At 41.3% G+C, this 16,414-nt stretch overlaps 1 protein-coding gene across 7 annotated transcripts in view; it reads right to left on the bottom strand.

The window, feature by feature from the left end:
* The window catches only part of SGCD (sarcoglycan delta), a 1,076,594-nt gene that overhangs the window by 59,081 nt on the left and 1,001,099 nt on the right, over positions 1-16,414 (bottom strand). The window lies entirely within an intron of this gene.

The raw sequence follows: 16,414 nt of genomic DNA, 5'->3' as shown, positions 1-16,414 counted from the left end.
AGGAATCCTTGGTTCATTGAGTTAATGTTAATAGGGAGAAAACAGCTAAATAGCTGGTAGGTTAGTGGTTCAGATTTGGTAAGGTGAGTTAATGAAGAGAGTGCTTCAAACTATCACCATATGAACAGTGACGCTTTGGGGATTTCTCCCTCGGCATCCTATAGATACTGTGCGTTAGATTTTGATGAATAAAATGTAGAAAAATGCACAGCTAGGCATCCACTGTATTTCACTGATGCCATGCAATGTAATGCAACATTTAAAGGAACGTGAATATGAATATACTCTTCTATGTCTTCTCCGTCAGTGCTTAGTTGATACCTGCTTTGCTAACGGACTTGAACTGTCTCCTATTTTCCCACATGGTCATGGTGAACAGTTCAGACATCTCTTGTGTTTCTTGCCCATCATTCGTCTCTCATTCATCTAGTTGGAGTAATCTGAATTTCCTGGGCCTCTATCCCTTCCATGTTTCCAGGGAACACGGTTGGGTGGACCTATCATCACCTTCAGCTCCAGGAGGAGCCACAGGACCCACACCTGTAAATGTGAGCACTGTACTCCTTTGGCCATCCATGAATGGAGTGGGAATTGAAATGTGACCCATGTCAGGCCACTGGGATTTAATGCCAGGATTTCTATTGGAATCATTCAAAAGTCATTATGTATCTTTTTTCAGGGAGAGCATTAAAGGATGGGATGGAAGCCTGGCAGGCATCTCGACAGAACGGCGGGACAGAGATGTGACCTACACAAGGAAAACCAGAGATCAGAACAGAAGGGAGTGTACTTGAATTCTGATTAGATCAGATGAGTGCCTAAGTCCAGAAGTATCTGGAATATATGACCTACTAGACTTTCTAGTAATATATACCAATGGTTGTTCTCCTCTTTGAAACACTGCTTGAGTTAGGTGTTCTTTCTCTTGCAACCAAAGTTCTGACCACTGAGTTGTCTTGTGGTGGACAAAGTTCATCTCCCCCTAGTAGCATATGTAATGACCCAAGAAGGGATGGCAGAGTAAGGGTCAACGTGTACCACATTGTTCTGCACTGGGCCACAAGTGTGAAGATCTTGATCTCCATAAGGCATTCATAGTAGAAGATAATAAAATCTGCATTGGTATAGATCTTGTTACAATTTTACCTTATTACGTTTAATTTATTTACCCCAGGGTTTCCTTGAACTGAGAGTTCTCTCTCTCCCTATCTTCAAGGTCTACCATTGTGCTTGGTACACATTAGGTGCATTATAAGAATGAAGGAACATTCCTCAGGGAAAGGGTTATCTAGCACAGTACAAAATGTACCTAAGGATGGATCGATTTATTTTAATCAGTTTCTACAGCAGGAGTAATTGATTTTTTAAATGTATGTTAAAAAATAGTGCTATTCAGAACACTTAGATACATATGTGGAAGGAAGGAAATTCCAGACAGGAAATAGTGTGAATAAAGTACAAACTTCTAAAGTACCCACAAACTCAGCCACATATTATGTTTCCGGATCAGTTACTACAGATATTAGATGGTGTTTTAGCTTTCTTTGGTGTAACAGGATTTACAAGAATATTTTCAGAGTTAGCAATAAGAGTGAAGAGTCAGATTTCACTGTACTTTCAGGTTAACAAGTTAGTCTTCCGGCTTCATGCATGGTGGCAGAAGACATGAGACTCCAAGTTCAAAGACAAGGCACTTTTCAAATCTCAGCACAGCAAACACCAAAAGCAGCATCACATCTGAGATAATCTTCCCTTGTCCTAAAATCCATGAGCTAAGAAACAACATCTATGCGCCCACACAGAGGCCTGAAAACACAGTGTCTTATAGGACAATATGACAGGAGAAGAAATAAATGAGCTTAGGGAACTCCAATCTATTTTATTGAGAAATACGTCACCTGTCCTTTACCCCAGAGGGAGATTTTTTTTTTCCTTTTGGCAAGGGGCAGTTGTAACAGGCAGTAAGTACAGGTAATGTTTGTTTTGGAGAGAAATTATTTTCTAAAACTGTTCGCCATGTAATATTCGTGAGTACAGAGTTTGGAGCAAAAGGCAGCAAGCTCCTGACACACAAGAAACCCCTAAGAATCACCTGCTACCCGGAAGATCAGAAATAACAAAGTTTAAATTAAAGTGTTAAATTTTCCCTCTATTTGAGCCCCTCCTATATAAGGAACTAAAGCTATGTGCAGCCTATTTGATTGTTACTTCCTGAAGACTAAAAATCAAAAACCATGTTACTTCTTATTGAAAATCATTGTCTAAAGACAGTTTGATTATTTTGGCTTTCATTTTATTGGAACGAGTTTCATACATGCATTCACGAGTGTGTGTGTAGCTGACATATGAAAGGAAGGTATCCATATGTTTGCTGACCCATTACCTTGATGCCCAGGCAGAATTTAAACCTAACAGGTGAAAGAGATCTTGGAGAGAAGAATGTTGAGCTGAGAAATACAAAGTGGAGAAGAAGACTGAAAACACAGGACTCTACCTTCAAGAGTAGAAAATTAACCCACCGCAGATGGCAAATTTTAGATTCTCTACCTGTAAGCATTACTTCAAATAGTAATGTTCAGTGCTAAATCAACATTTTATTACCAATAGCATCCTATAATACTCAACACAAACACTTCTAGAATAAGAGTAGAGTAGGTAATTTCCAATGACTAATAAGAATTTTACCTGCATATGCCTCATGCACACATAAGGCAAGCAAGATCATGTAAGTATATGAACTCAAATTACAGAAGAAAGATTAATATCATCTCAAAAAATACAGTTAAATCAGTTCTATAGATCTTCTATCTATGGATTTGTTTTTGTTTTTACCTTTTTGTAAAGGTATTAAGAATCAGCAGATACTGAATCTATCTAATGCCTTGTTAAATAAAAACGCAGTCAACATATACAAATACTATCATTGTTAGCTTTCTTTGCAAACATAAATGGCAACATTGATTATTGTGTATCTCCAAGTCATCAAATTCTAGAGGGTGTTGAAAACCCTAACACTGTTCTTCCAAGTCTGAATGTATTATCAAAACACTAGTTTAAAATGAATATCTGGGTGTGTCTTCCGGTCAGTCTCTGCAGAGGCTTTCCATTTCACTGAATGTGATACTCCAATCCCACCCAAGTACTTACAGGTCCCTTTGCCATCTAGCCTTCCCTTGGAATCCCTGGCTCCCTTCCTTTCTCTAGTTCCAGCTCCCAAATAGGTGATTTTGAACAGGGAAAAAATATGATGTAGCTTTGAAACACAGAGCATATGATCTGTCAGTTATGGTAGCAGGAAAATGATTTATAATAATCCAGGCAACTGATAATAGCTGTTTAGGGTAAGAGTAGCAGTGACAGAGGCATGAAGTATTTAGATGCTGCACATAATTTTCAAGATAGAAGCTGGGTACCAGCGCTGTGGCATAGCGGGTAAAGCCGCTGCCGGCAGTGCCAGCATCCCATATGGGCACCGGTTCTAGTCCCAGCTGCTCCACTTCCTATCCAGCTCTCTGCCATGGCCTGGGAAAGCAGTAGAAGATGGCCCAGGTCCTTGGGGCCCCTGCATCCACGTGGGAGACCGGAAAGAAGCTCCTGGCTTCTGGCTTCGGATCAGCTCAGCTCTGGCCATTGCAGCCAATTGGGGAATGAACTAGTGGATGGAAGACCTCTCTCTCTCTGCCTCTTCATCTCTCTCTGTGTAACTCTGACTTTCAAATAAATAGATTACTTTAAAAAAAAAAAAAGAAGCAACAAGCTTTTCTTACAAGTTGGACATAAAGCATAGAAGACAGAGGTTTTTCCTGTTTCTTTTTGTCCTAGTAATTAGAAGAACAGATTCTTCATTTACTGACAAAGGAAGGAGTGTAGCAGGTCAGGCATGGTGGAAAAAATTAGGAGTTCAGAGTTAGCAGTTGAGTTAATGATTAGACACCCAACTGGCAAAGTTAGGAACGATTTAGATGTACAAATCTCACAGAAGTTGTAGGCTACAGGTAGTCGTCAGCACACAGATGGCATTGAAAACCATGAAAGCAGATGAGATCATTAAGGCAAGGAGCATAAAGTCCAAGAGTTGAGTCTGGGATGTCTCAATGGTTAGAAGATAGGAAGAGAAGAAGACAGAGCAGAGACACTGAGGAGGGGACAAGTTGTGTGAGCTCTCCAGGGAAGGGGAACTTAAGTGAGGAAAAAAGACCTCTGAAAAGGCAAGAGTGCTCTATGATGTCAAATGCTGCAGAGAAATTTGGTAAGAAAAAGACTAAATGGACCAAAAGGTAAGTCATCATGGAAGTCAAGGGCAAATTGTGTTTTCATGGTTTCCAAATATTATTTAAATTGCATACTATTTTTAAGACAGTGAATAGACATGTAAAGTAGGTAGAGGGACCTATAAGGGACTTTGAAAATGAGAGACATGAAAAAAATGCTCAGAATGGCTACTCATAAAGGAAACGTAAATATACACCACCATGAGGTATAACCTATTCTAGCTGCAAAGACTGTTATCTCCAAAAATCAAAAAAATAAAATACCTACTGCTGGCAAGGCTGTAGAGAAAAAGGTACCAAAATAAACTACAGGAGAGAATGCCAACTGGTACTGTCATTATGGAAAACAGAATGTAGACTCCTCAGAAAACTGAAACTAGGTGTACCATATGACCCAGCTACCCCACTCCTGGGAATATATCCAAAGGAAATGAAATCAGTATCTACAGGAGATTATTGCATTCCCATGTTTATAGCAGTTCAGTTTACTTTATCAAAGATATGAAATCAACATAGATGTCCATCATCTAATGACTGGATAAACAGACTGTGGCATGTATACATAATGGAATACTCATAGGCCATAAAGAGAATAAATTCCTGACGTTTGCAACAAAATTCCTGGGAACTTAAGATCCTTAGGCAAAGTAACAATCACATTGGGTGATTTTTGGACTGCACTTATAACTTCCTGGAGGTTAGGGCCCATGAACATAAACTCGTTAGTACAATTGTATGCTATTCTCTGGACATTATCTACTGTTTTAGTTAAGACAGTGGGTAGGCAGAGAAAATCAGATTAAGCAAGAAGTGGGTTTGATTAGGCAGCAATCATGGAGTTGGCGGATGCAGAGTCGAGCCCACTTGCCACACTCCAATCAGACTCGACTTCTTCATGCTGACTCTTTTGTCCGGATCTTCCTCTATTCCCTGCACTATTTAACTGTCTACAAATTATCTTACCTGCCGCTTCATAAAGGAAGTCTTTGGTAACCTTTTGACTGTAAAAGACTGCTTGGACACTCTTTCTACGTCCGTAACAGACATCCTTTGGTAATTATTCATTCAATCCTCGTCTTTCATAGTCAACTTGGAGTTCCCCAAGGCCAGGATCACCTCTGCTGCACTCGCCCATCTTGCCACCACAGAAGGCACAGAGAGCACACCGCGCATGGTGCGGTCACATAACTTTGCATTCAATATGAATACTGTAATGAGAACCAAAGTGTCTGCTGCAATGCCAGGATGTTAACACTCCGGCCCAGTACCGTCAGGCAGTCAGTGAAGCCAGAGCGAAAGCAACCAAGATGCACGTGACTAAATTCTTTAGGTCTTCCACAAGAAAGCATGTGTATGGTTCCAACCAAATACTATTTTAAATTGAATAAATATTTATTGAGCATCCTATGCTATGTTTTGTACAAGTATTATGCCATTTAATGAATACAGAAATTGCCATCTCCTTTGTCACTGCTAGTGCATGTATATGTATTGAGACGCTAAAACAAATGGCGAGCAGGAACAGTACCCCCGCTTCCCGATTCACCTTTAGGCATTTACCAGTTACAGAGAGGCAGAATGACGCGACTCTCCATGTATGTGTTTTAGACATTACCTTTGCTTCTCCTTTCACTCCGTGGGCAACACACCTTAGACTGTATTACAGTTACTACATAGGGTTTAACATATAAAATCATGCACTGCAGGTGCAATTTAAGAGATTTTTAAGAGTACTGGAGTAGTGTGTTGTGTGTACATAAATATACAATTTTTCTTCCAGTAATCTGTTTTCTTGGTCTTGAAGACTGGAACTTCACTCCTTATAATTTGCTATTACACAGGTATAACTCAATAAATATGGTGGTGGAAACAATAAATATTAGAATAGCATTCCTGTTAGAGCTCCTGAAGAAAACCATTATTAGAAAGCTATCCTGTGGTAAGGACTTGAGAGTACAAAGGAGGAGCTCACAGTTTCCTCAGGATAGCTGAGCCCACCAGGAAATCACATGAGAAATATGCAGCCTACATGAAAAACTACAAAGGTCAAAGTGCTTGGGAACATCATGAAAGTGATATTTTGAGATGTGTAGCAATTGTCTGGATAAAACAGAATCAGCGGCTGAAACGGAGGTATTACAGATGAGGGAAAATAATAGTTCAAAAGCACATGGCTTAGGAACACTAACATCAGTCCTTGCACTTGCTGCTCTAGGTGTTAGCCATGGCTTATCTCACTGAAGGAAAGCAGACTGGATTTTCCAAAATTTCTTTAACTCGGTGAAATGTCTCCAAGTGTCCCCCAAGCTTCCTGACAGCTCCAGTGGAATCCAACCCAGAAGCTTTTAGCACTTATAGGAAATGAGGATACAAGGTGACAGTTAAAATACTGACCCATACGGTTTTATAAAACTTTAAGTCTCTCAAGCTTGGTTGCTAGAGAACCTGTTTCACACCAACTTTTCTGTTGGTTATGAACATGGCTTTCTTATTTATAAAGATCTCTATTTCTCTTAAATGTTTATTTGAGACTCAAAGCGGGAGAGTGAGTGAGAGACTGAGCTCTCATCTGCTAGTTCACTTCCCAAATGCCTGTAACCGCCAAGACTGGCACAGGGCGAAGCCAGAAACTCCATCCAGGCCTTCCACGTTAGCTGCGGGGATCTGGTGACTTGAGCAATCGGCACTGCCTCCCAGGAAGTTTCAGTCAGGAGCCGGGACTCCAAGGTGGGCCTCAGACACCTTAACTGCTATACTCAATGCCAGTTCCCATAGGGATACCACTTCATCTATATTACTTTCAAAGCAATTTAAAACCATCAATGTAAGAAGAACAAGACAATTGCTCTTTAGAATTTGGAGAGATTGTCGTTATCACCTTGATGGGCTACATAATTTCAAGCTTTAGAAATAAAATATTAGCTAACATCACAATTGAGGTCAACTACTGAAAGTAAAGAAATCCTCTTTGCTGCCAAATTAATGGATTTGTCTGACTTGATGTTGTGCAGTGGTATTCTCTAGCCATTACGTGAAGAGCAGGCTTGGCAAAGTAAATGACAAGAGGTATAAACAGGACCCTTACAGAGCTTTTCTTTTTTTCACCCCTTTCTGCTCTATTTTTCTTCCTTAATAAAATTGAATAGTGCAGTCCATAGTATGATTTCCACAAATAAACAGCCTGTTTATAGCCACATAACCATCACATGGTTTCCCAGGCAGCACAATATCTGCTTAGCAATTCCTATTTCTTAAATCTCAGACCGAGACTGAATTAAGAGTTCTTAATTTCAAATTCGGGGTGGGGGATCATAGAGTGTGATGCTGTTCGGAGTAGAGGAAGATGTTGGCATGACTTTGACAATTATGGTAGCTGTAGCTCCTTCTGTCCTTGACCTTTATCTGCAAATGTCCGTCTTAAGACCTGTAAGGAACTCGTCTTTTATTTTTTGACAGGCAGAGTGGACAGTGAGAGAGACAGAGAGAAAGATCTTCCTTTGCCATTGGTTCACCCTCCAATGTCCGCCGTGGCCGGTGTGCTGCGGTTGGCGCACCGCGCTGATCCGAAGCCAGGAGCCAGGTACTTATCCTGGTCTCCCATGAGGTGCAGGGCCCAGGTACTTGGGCCATCCTCCACTGCACTCCCTGGCCACAGCAGAGAGCTGGCCTGGAAGAGGGGCAACCGGGACAGAATCCGGCGCCCTGACCGGGACTAGAACCTGGTGTGCAGGTGCAGCAAGGCGGAGGATTAGCCTAGTGAGCCACGGCGCCGGCCAGGAACTCTTCTTGACTTTTAAGTTGACTGGCTGTTGCCTGTGTTCTAGGCAACACATTCAATACTTTGTGTTCATTTTATCATTTAATCCTCATCATGTAATGAGCCAGCTATTACTTACCTCCTTTATGTATACACAGAAAAAAGAAGGCTTAGAGAACTTAAATAACTTGCCCGAGGGCATCCAGCTGGTAAGAGCAGAGCCAGGACACCAAGTCTAGTTTGCTCCAGACCTGTGTGCTTTAAGACTCTTGTCTTCCAAAATGAACTTTCCATGTCATCAGCCACCAGGGAAATCAGCTGTCTCCTGCAGTAATGCGTAATCGCCGCTAGAGATTCATCAGGAGCAAGCTGCACACCATCTGCTCGGAATACTGTGCAAGGAGCAGGTTGCACTTGCCTCTGAGGCACCTTCCAAATGACTATTAAATTGTGGTAAAGACTTGGCATATTTCTTACAGCTGGGCTTGGGGTACTGAGTCCACGGCCATGTTAGCCCATTGTGGGAGTCATTAGGGAGGAAATAGATAGCAAGAGAACAAGCAGCCACCCAGAGAAATGTTTACTTTCTCAACACATTACTCTGCTCCTTTCTTGGTGGGAAATTCCTAGCCCTGCAAATAAGTTCTCATTCTATTTGCTTCTGGCCTGGTGAGTGATTTCAGGGCTGAAAAGTGTAGGATATCCCATTGGAGCTGCAATGCTCTTTCTAAACTGTCCTACACATACTGCCATCTTACTGATCCTGTATGAGAATACAGCTCCCCCACCAAGTTCAAAGATGTTCTCTAATTTATAAACAAGCAGGGAGAACAGCATGACAGCAGAGCTAGGTCAATTATAATAGCAAATGTGCACAAGCCACTGGAAAGCTCTCATTACACACCACTCCAAATAATTGAGATTCTTCAAAAAAAAAAAAAAAAAAAAAAAAAAAAAAAACACACACACACACAAAATGACCAGTCTGAGCTGCAGCATCTCTGTCTCCTGACTGAAGGAGGAAAATCACCTTATGTGTAGCTTCCATCAGCTTTCATCCAAAGGATATAAAGTTCTCACGTGTATATTCTTGGCTGGTCATGCTTCCATCCATTCATCCAGCCACTCGACCCTCCTTACCCCTCCCTCCCTCCATCAGGGCATCCTGTACTATCTTCCAGGAACTGGAGATAAACCAGTGGGCATGGCAAATATCACAAAGCTCACAGGTCAGCTATCAGGCAATAGAACAATGTGAAAGAGGCTGTGAGAGGAAAATTCAAGGTATCGTCAGAGCACACGATCGGGACCCCTATCTCATGTTTGGTGGCTCAAGGAAAATGTCACAGAAATAGCTCAAGTCCAAAAGGTTTCCCACAAGAGGAGTGGTATTCTCCATACCAAGTACACTTGTGTGGGATTTGGAGGCCAGGACAATGTGAGAGAGACATGTGTAAAGACAGTAAAATAAAGTACAATGTTTTGGGAACAAAACATCTCAAGCAGTCTCTGTGCACCTCCTCAGATACTGTCAAGGGCCCTAGAGAGTTGCAACTTTTTTTATTCTATAACTTTTTTCTTAAATTTCTAGAGAAAAAATTCATATAATTTGCATATTTAAAAGTGCATTTCGATGCTGTTTACTATATTTACAGAGTTGTACAACCATTACCATGTTCACTTTCAGAACATTTTCGTTATCTCACGCCCCTTAGCTATCATGCAAGTGACCTTGAGGTATAAAAAATGGCTTATGTATCTTTTAACATCTAAGAAGTCAAGAGAATAACAAAAAGCATTCAGAAAACTAAACTTCTGGAATCATGGGTGACTTCTTATGTCTACTGCAAGGCTGAAATCATGTGTGTGTGTATGTAGGGAGGATGTAGAGAGAAGAGTGTTTTAGAGACCCTGGAATAATGGGTCAAACTTTCCACTCTTTGCATAAAGTAAGCTATTCAAAGTGGAAGAATTTAACTCCAAGTGTTGATCTTTTGAGAGAAAATTTCGTTTTCTGTTTGTGAAGCCCTCAAACACGAAATAGTACCAATGAAGGAATATGCACATTCTAAGCATGTATGTTCACATGCGAATAGTTCTCCTACCACCAAAACATCCAACATATGGTAGGCAGTCAGGAGAACTGCATATAGTCAAATATAGTCAAAACATAAGCAATGTCTGCATGGCCCAGGGTTGCAGGATGCTGGACCAAGAAGCGTAGGATCAATAGATTGGAGTTCCACCTAGGTTTTGGGAAGGGTTCTTGGTACAAAATCAGCCATTGCTTAGCTTTGCGGTTATTTCCAGAGGAAACCAAAATTCTCAGTAAGAAATCCCAGGTCTGTCACATGTTGGAATAGCACTGACTGTTTTAATCTGGGAGGCCATTCCTCACTTTCCTGGTCCCACTAGGACTCTCTGTAGACTTTCAATCGAGGAACATCCTACAATTTCCAATGACACAAACGGATGGCAAGAAGCTACATATTGGCTGGTGGGCTTTCAGAGGCCTCATGATTGCATACAGAAACCACAAATGTGTATGGCTGCTGCGATCGGCACTGGTGCCTACACTCAGTGGCTCATCTCAAGAGAATGGGCATGTGCTATTGTCCGTGCACCAGTCTTTCTCCAAACAGGAAGTCACAGAATTACTCCCTCACATTTATATATCTCTATGAACTGAATCCAACCAACATATATTAAAGCTTTACCCTAACCCAATATTGCGCTACTATCTGCTTTCTCCAAATTTGAAGTCCCTGTCTATCCGTGAGACTGCCTTCCACTGCTTATTTTCCTTTGATCTTGACTCACAAACTAGTTTTTAGACGTCACAGACTGTACTCTGCTCCAACAGAGAACCCTGTTAAATACCAGGTAAATATAATCCAATGGAGGCTCTAATTCAAATTTCTGGTTTTGGAGTCAGCATGACCTTCAATTGCATCTTCCACCTACTAGTTAGGCACATGGCCCAGTTTCTCCAAACTTTAATTTCCTGTTCCACAAAACATGCGCAAAAATCCCTTCACTCTGGGTACTATACGCAATGAATGCACAGGATCGTATTCATGAAATATTTGCCAGTGCTTTACTTGGAATTTCCTTTCTCATTGTGACTAGTCTTCCCTCAAACAGCAAGACACCTTTTGCTCACTGTCTTGGAGAAATTATGTAAAGGAAACAGAAATCTTTTGCTGCCTTTTGAGTTTGAAAAGCACAGCTCAGAAGGGAAAGAGAAAGGATTCAAGACTTAACGAATAACCGTGAGGTTTACTTGCTCCTGGATTCAAAAAAGAAGTTGACTAGGCTTGGGAAGGGATGAAAGATAGAGGTAGGAGAGGGACAGTGCCTGTACTGTGTTCATGGACTGAGTCTGGAAAAAAGAGAAAAGAGACACGAGAAGTGAAGTGCAGTTTATGGAATCCATTATATTCCAGGAGTAGAGAGTCTACACAGGGCAATATTTTCGGTAAAACTGAGTATCTGGTGTATTGGTGACACGTTTTTTGAAAACTTTATTTCTGCAAAAGGCAGAGTTTGAGAAGGAGGGGAGGAGGTGACAGAGAGATCAATCTTCCATCCTCTGGTTCATGTCCCACATGGCCACAATCGCCATGACCAGGCAGAAGCCAGGAAACTGGACTCCAGCTAGGTCTTCCACATGAGTGGTAGGGACCCAAGCACTCGAGTCTCTTTTGATACTTTCCCAGGCACATTAGCGGGGAGCTGCTTTGGAAGTGGAGCACTCAGGACTTGAACTGGTCCTCGTATGCAATGCCAGTTTCTCAGTCGGTGGCTTAACCCGCTGCTCCACAACGCCAGGCCCAGATGAGAAAACTTTACTTTCTTGGAGTTTTCTCCACAATCATGTGATACACAAAGAGAAAATACACTGAGAATGACATGCAGAGGGCACAAAGCATCTCAAAACAGGAAGAAACCTTGCAGCACAGAGCAGGAGTATCTTGGAGTTACCCGTCAAGACCAGAGATGAGGCATGACAAGGCTCACCTCCCTGGACAGCAGCATGGGAGGAAGCCATGGAACACTCTACACACATGCTCCTTGCGTATGCCCTGGGGGAATGACAATGGCTGTGTTTCAATGGCAGATTGCTTTGTCACTCTGGTACAACGAGGATTCGGATTAGATACTATATTTACAGAGAAATAAGACATACTATATCTCATATGCTTGAGTTGCAGTTGAAATGTGTATATATTATATGTTCATATAATGCTTGGGTATGTAGTGCTTCCTGAACAATTTATCTCAGCCAGTAACCATTCTAATGACTATTACCCAGCACCTTCTGGGTACAGGGCAGAGATCAGCAAAATGGCCTCTGAGATACATCTGACATACCACCCGTTTTTATAAATAAAGTTTAGGTGACACATAGTCACTGTCTATGGCTACCTTGGAGTGACAGAACAGAATAGTTGCAATAAAGATTATACCACTCTTAAAGACTAAAATAATTATTCTCTTGCCACTTCCTGGTGTAGAGCCTCCATCCATATGTCACAGAGACATATAAACACATACACACATGTACATATCATATAGGTGGCATTACTTATGGTTCTCCAGAGAAACAGAACTAAAAAGATACTCACACATGAGGGTATCTCAAAAATGCACACAATAGAATTAAAAGATAATTTTGGTACAAAAACACTTTTGAAATGCATACAGTTATTTTGGAATATACTTTTCTGTGACCTTTCATATGCAAGCATTATATATATATATCTGATATATATATGGAGAAAGAGAGAGGGAGAGAGAGACTAAGTATAAGCAATTGGCTCCCACACTTTAGGAGGGTAACATGTGTAGAGGATATGCCATTCCCACCTGAAGACGGTATGGTGGCAGAAAGCCCTTCTCTGTCTATCCCTTACTACCTTCAACTGACTTGATGAGGCCCACCTACATCATGGAGCTAACCTGCTTTAATCAAAGTCCACTGTCATTTAAATATTAATATCACCTAAAAAGACACAAAGTATTTTCACAGACACATTTAGAATGATGTTTTCCCAAATATCTGGGTATTTTGGTTCAAGAAATTCACACATGAAATGAACACACACCCTACGCACACAACATCCTCTGAAGTCAAGAAAGTGCTCCCCTACCTTTTTCCTAAAGCTTTACCTTTCATTTTGGTTGGTTCACAATCAATAAAGGAGAAAACACACAAGTCCTGCATACTGCTCAGTGACCCAGTGCTCTGAGAAAGAACAGATTTTGCTGTAGTGATTCACATTTTCTCCCAGAGAATGAGAGAAAGGCAAATATTTCAGAGTTCCCATCCAGGTTGCTTTGGTGTAGCACCGCCTTGAAAAGGCTAAATCCAAGTGGAGTTTTATTTAAACCAGCTGGCATAAAAGATGACACATTCCTTTTTTCTCTGTGGGGAAACCAAATGGGCCTAATTAATAAAATGTATCATATCAGCCTTCAATTATGTCTCAGTGGGGAGGGCCAATATTGCAGTCTGGAAGTATCTAGGCCTTGGAGAAGGATGTTTTAATCAACTAAACACATTTTTATTTTTTGTACTTCGGAAATAGAGTCCCAGAGTCAGGCTTTAAAGAGAAATGCTAAGGTCTAAAAACCTTTGCAAATAAGATCCTGCTTTTCCCTCGATTTATAAAGTGGGTACAATTTGAGCTCTACCTCTCTGACATGTTCATTGAGAGAATCTAACGACATTTAAGAGAATTTTGGAGACACAAGCGATCATGCAAATAGAAGACAAAACAAATGGCCAGAGTAATCTAGCTGGCTACAGTTCAGATTTGAATGTAAATATTCGAGAAGTTTTTCAACCCTTCAGTGAATGGCAAAAGCAAAGTCAAGGTGATGTCATTAAGCAGAATGCAGCACTCCAACACGCTACCTCGCTACCTCGACTCCCAGATCCAGGAGTCAGCATTTCCTTGGAAAATTACAGGGACCTAGGTGAAAAGGTGAGTCCTGCAGTTTTGACTCCAAAGCTCCCACTGCTGGAACACTTTAATTAGACAACATACTGCAACTTTAGCCATTTGGGTTGTTCTATTTTATCAGACAACCTTAGAACCTCTGTGACCTTGGAGTTCATGAAGTCTACTTTAATTGCTAATGTCACCAGGGACCAGGCCAGGGATACAAGAGTAAAGGATGTCAGAAGCCTCTGCAAGTAAAATGATAATTGGCCAACGACCCTAAACCTCTGTGTTAGAGAGACAAGAAGGAGTGGTGGCAGCTGGGGGAGACTTACAAACCAAGGGCACAAGCTGTATTCAGAGATCCCAATTCTTTTTTTTAAAGACAGTTCACTCCCCAGATGCCAACAACAGTTGGGGCTGAGCCTGATCTAAGCCAGGAACCACGAACTCCGTCTGGGTTTCCTACCTGGGTGGCAAGTACTTGGGCCACCATATGCTGTCTTGGAGGCACATGAGCAGGAGTTACATCAGAAGTGGAGGCAACATTCACTTCCAAGCACTCTGATATTGGAGGTGGGCACCCCAAGCACTGCTTAATCTACTCTACCGCACTGCCTACTGCAAGATTCCCAGTTCTGGCTATTTGAGAACAGGGATCCAAAAAGATAGGAAGTCTACCAGTTTGTAAATACTGGCAACTAAATCAATTAGAAAACCAAAAGGAAAACATACTCTACAAAGGCTGTCAACTGAAAATTCCCAAAATCTACCTTTCTGATATTATTACTGAGGAAGCAAGATGGGGGAGAAGTACCTGGCCCAGGGCTTCTAACCAGCCAGAGATCAGGTCTGCTTGCCTGAAAACCACTTCCTTTTCACTGCTGTGCTGTTAAGTATATGCATTAACACCTCAGTTCGATTATGCAACATAAAATATATAAGTGCCCTGGAATCCTCCTGAAGTTAAGAATATTTGCTCATTCTCATTTCCATGTCTCCAACCCTTTCTCACAGCATAAATTAAACTATTGTGGAAGATTGTAAAGAAGGTTTTGAAGTCATACCATGCAGTTCTTTTTGAATATCTGGGAATATAGGGCACACTGGGCTCTTTTCCTCTAGGCAGTCAAAGCATGTAATACCATTTCTTGCCTTTCTCATTTCCATGGTCATAAATATTAACTCTAAATTCACTTGTTCCCCTCCAGGTCTCTCTTCAGAGTTTCTGCCAGACAATCTGAACTTTGTGTAGCTACTGGACTCAAGTGCCAAAGATAATTTGAGTAGAAAAAGTAACATCTATCCAACTAGAACATCAGAGAGTTAGGAGGTCTGGTTGATGAAACCAGAGGAAGCTTACGTGCTCTGGAAATCATGTTTTATTAAAACAGGAAATTAAGGGCTGCTGTTGTAGCACAGTGGGTTAAGGCTTCTCTCGCAAGGCCAGCATCACATATTAGAACACTGGTTCGAGTCCCTGTTGCTCTGCTTACAATCTAGCTTCCTGCTAAGATGCATGAGAAGATGGCAGAAGATGCCCCAAGTTGTTGGGTCCCTGCCACCCATGTGGGAGAGCTGGATGAAGTTCCTAACTCTTGGCTTCAGCCTGGTGCAGACATGGCTCTTGTGGCCATTTAGGGAGTGAAGTAGTACATAGAAGAGCTCAATGTCTGTTGAGCCTCTCTCTTACTCTTTCAAATTAATTAAATAAATGAATCTTTAAAATAGCAAATTACACTGGTATGAGCCTCCCCTTCTGCCTCACTGATCTTAGATCCATACGTTAACATTACTTGTACTTCACTTTACTTTTTTTTTTATTTTTTAACTTTTATTTAGTGAATATAAATTTCCAAAGTACACAATATTGATTACAATGACTTCCCCCCCATAACGTCCCTCCCACCCGCAACCCTCCCCTTATCCACTCCCTCTCCCCTTCCATTCATGTCAAGATTCATTTTCGATTCTCTTTATATACAGAAGATCAGTTTAGCATACATTAAGTAAAGATTTCAACAGTTTGCTCCCACACAGAAACATAAAGTGAAAAATACTGTTTGAGTACTAGTTATAGCATTAAATCTCAATGTACAGCACACTAAGGCCAAAGATCCTACATGAGGAGTAAGTGCACAGTGACTCCTGTTGTTGACTTAACAAATTGACACTCTTGTTTATGGCATCAGTAATCACCCAAGGCTCTTGTCATGAGCTGCCAAGGCTATGGAAGCCCCCTGGGTTCACTGACTCTGATCATATTTAGACAAGGCCATGGTCAAAGTGGAAGTTCTCTCCTCCCTTCAGAGAAAGGTACCTCCTTCTTTGATGACCCATTATTTCCACTGGGATCTCACTCGTGGAGATCTTTCATTTAGTTTTTTTTTTTTTCCCCCAGAGTGTCTTGGCTTTCCATGCCTGAAATACTCTCATGG

The sequence above is a fragment of the Oryctolagus cuniculus genome, chromosome 6 (genome assembly GCF_051225735.1).
Source record: "Oryctolagus cuniculus isolate XC-2025 breed Fujian yellow rabbit chromosome 6, ASM5122573v1, whole genome shotgun sequence".
Taxonomy (NCBI): domain Eukaryota; kingdom Metazoa; phylum Chordata; class Mammalia; order Lagomorpha; family Leporidae; genus Oryctolagus; species Oryctolagus cuniculus.
Note: the sequence above shows the minus strand (reverse complement) of the source record. Positions and strands in the feature narration are given on the sequence as shown.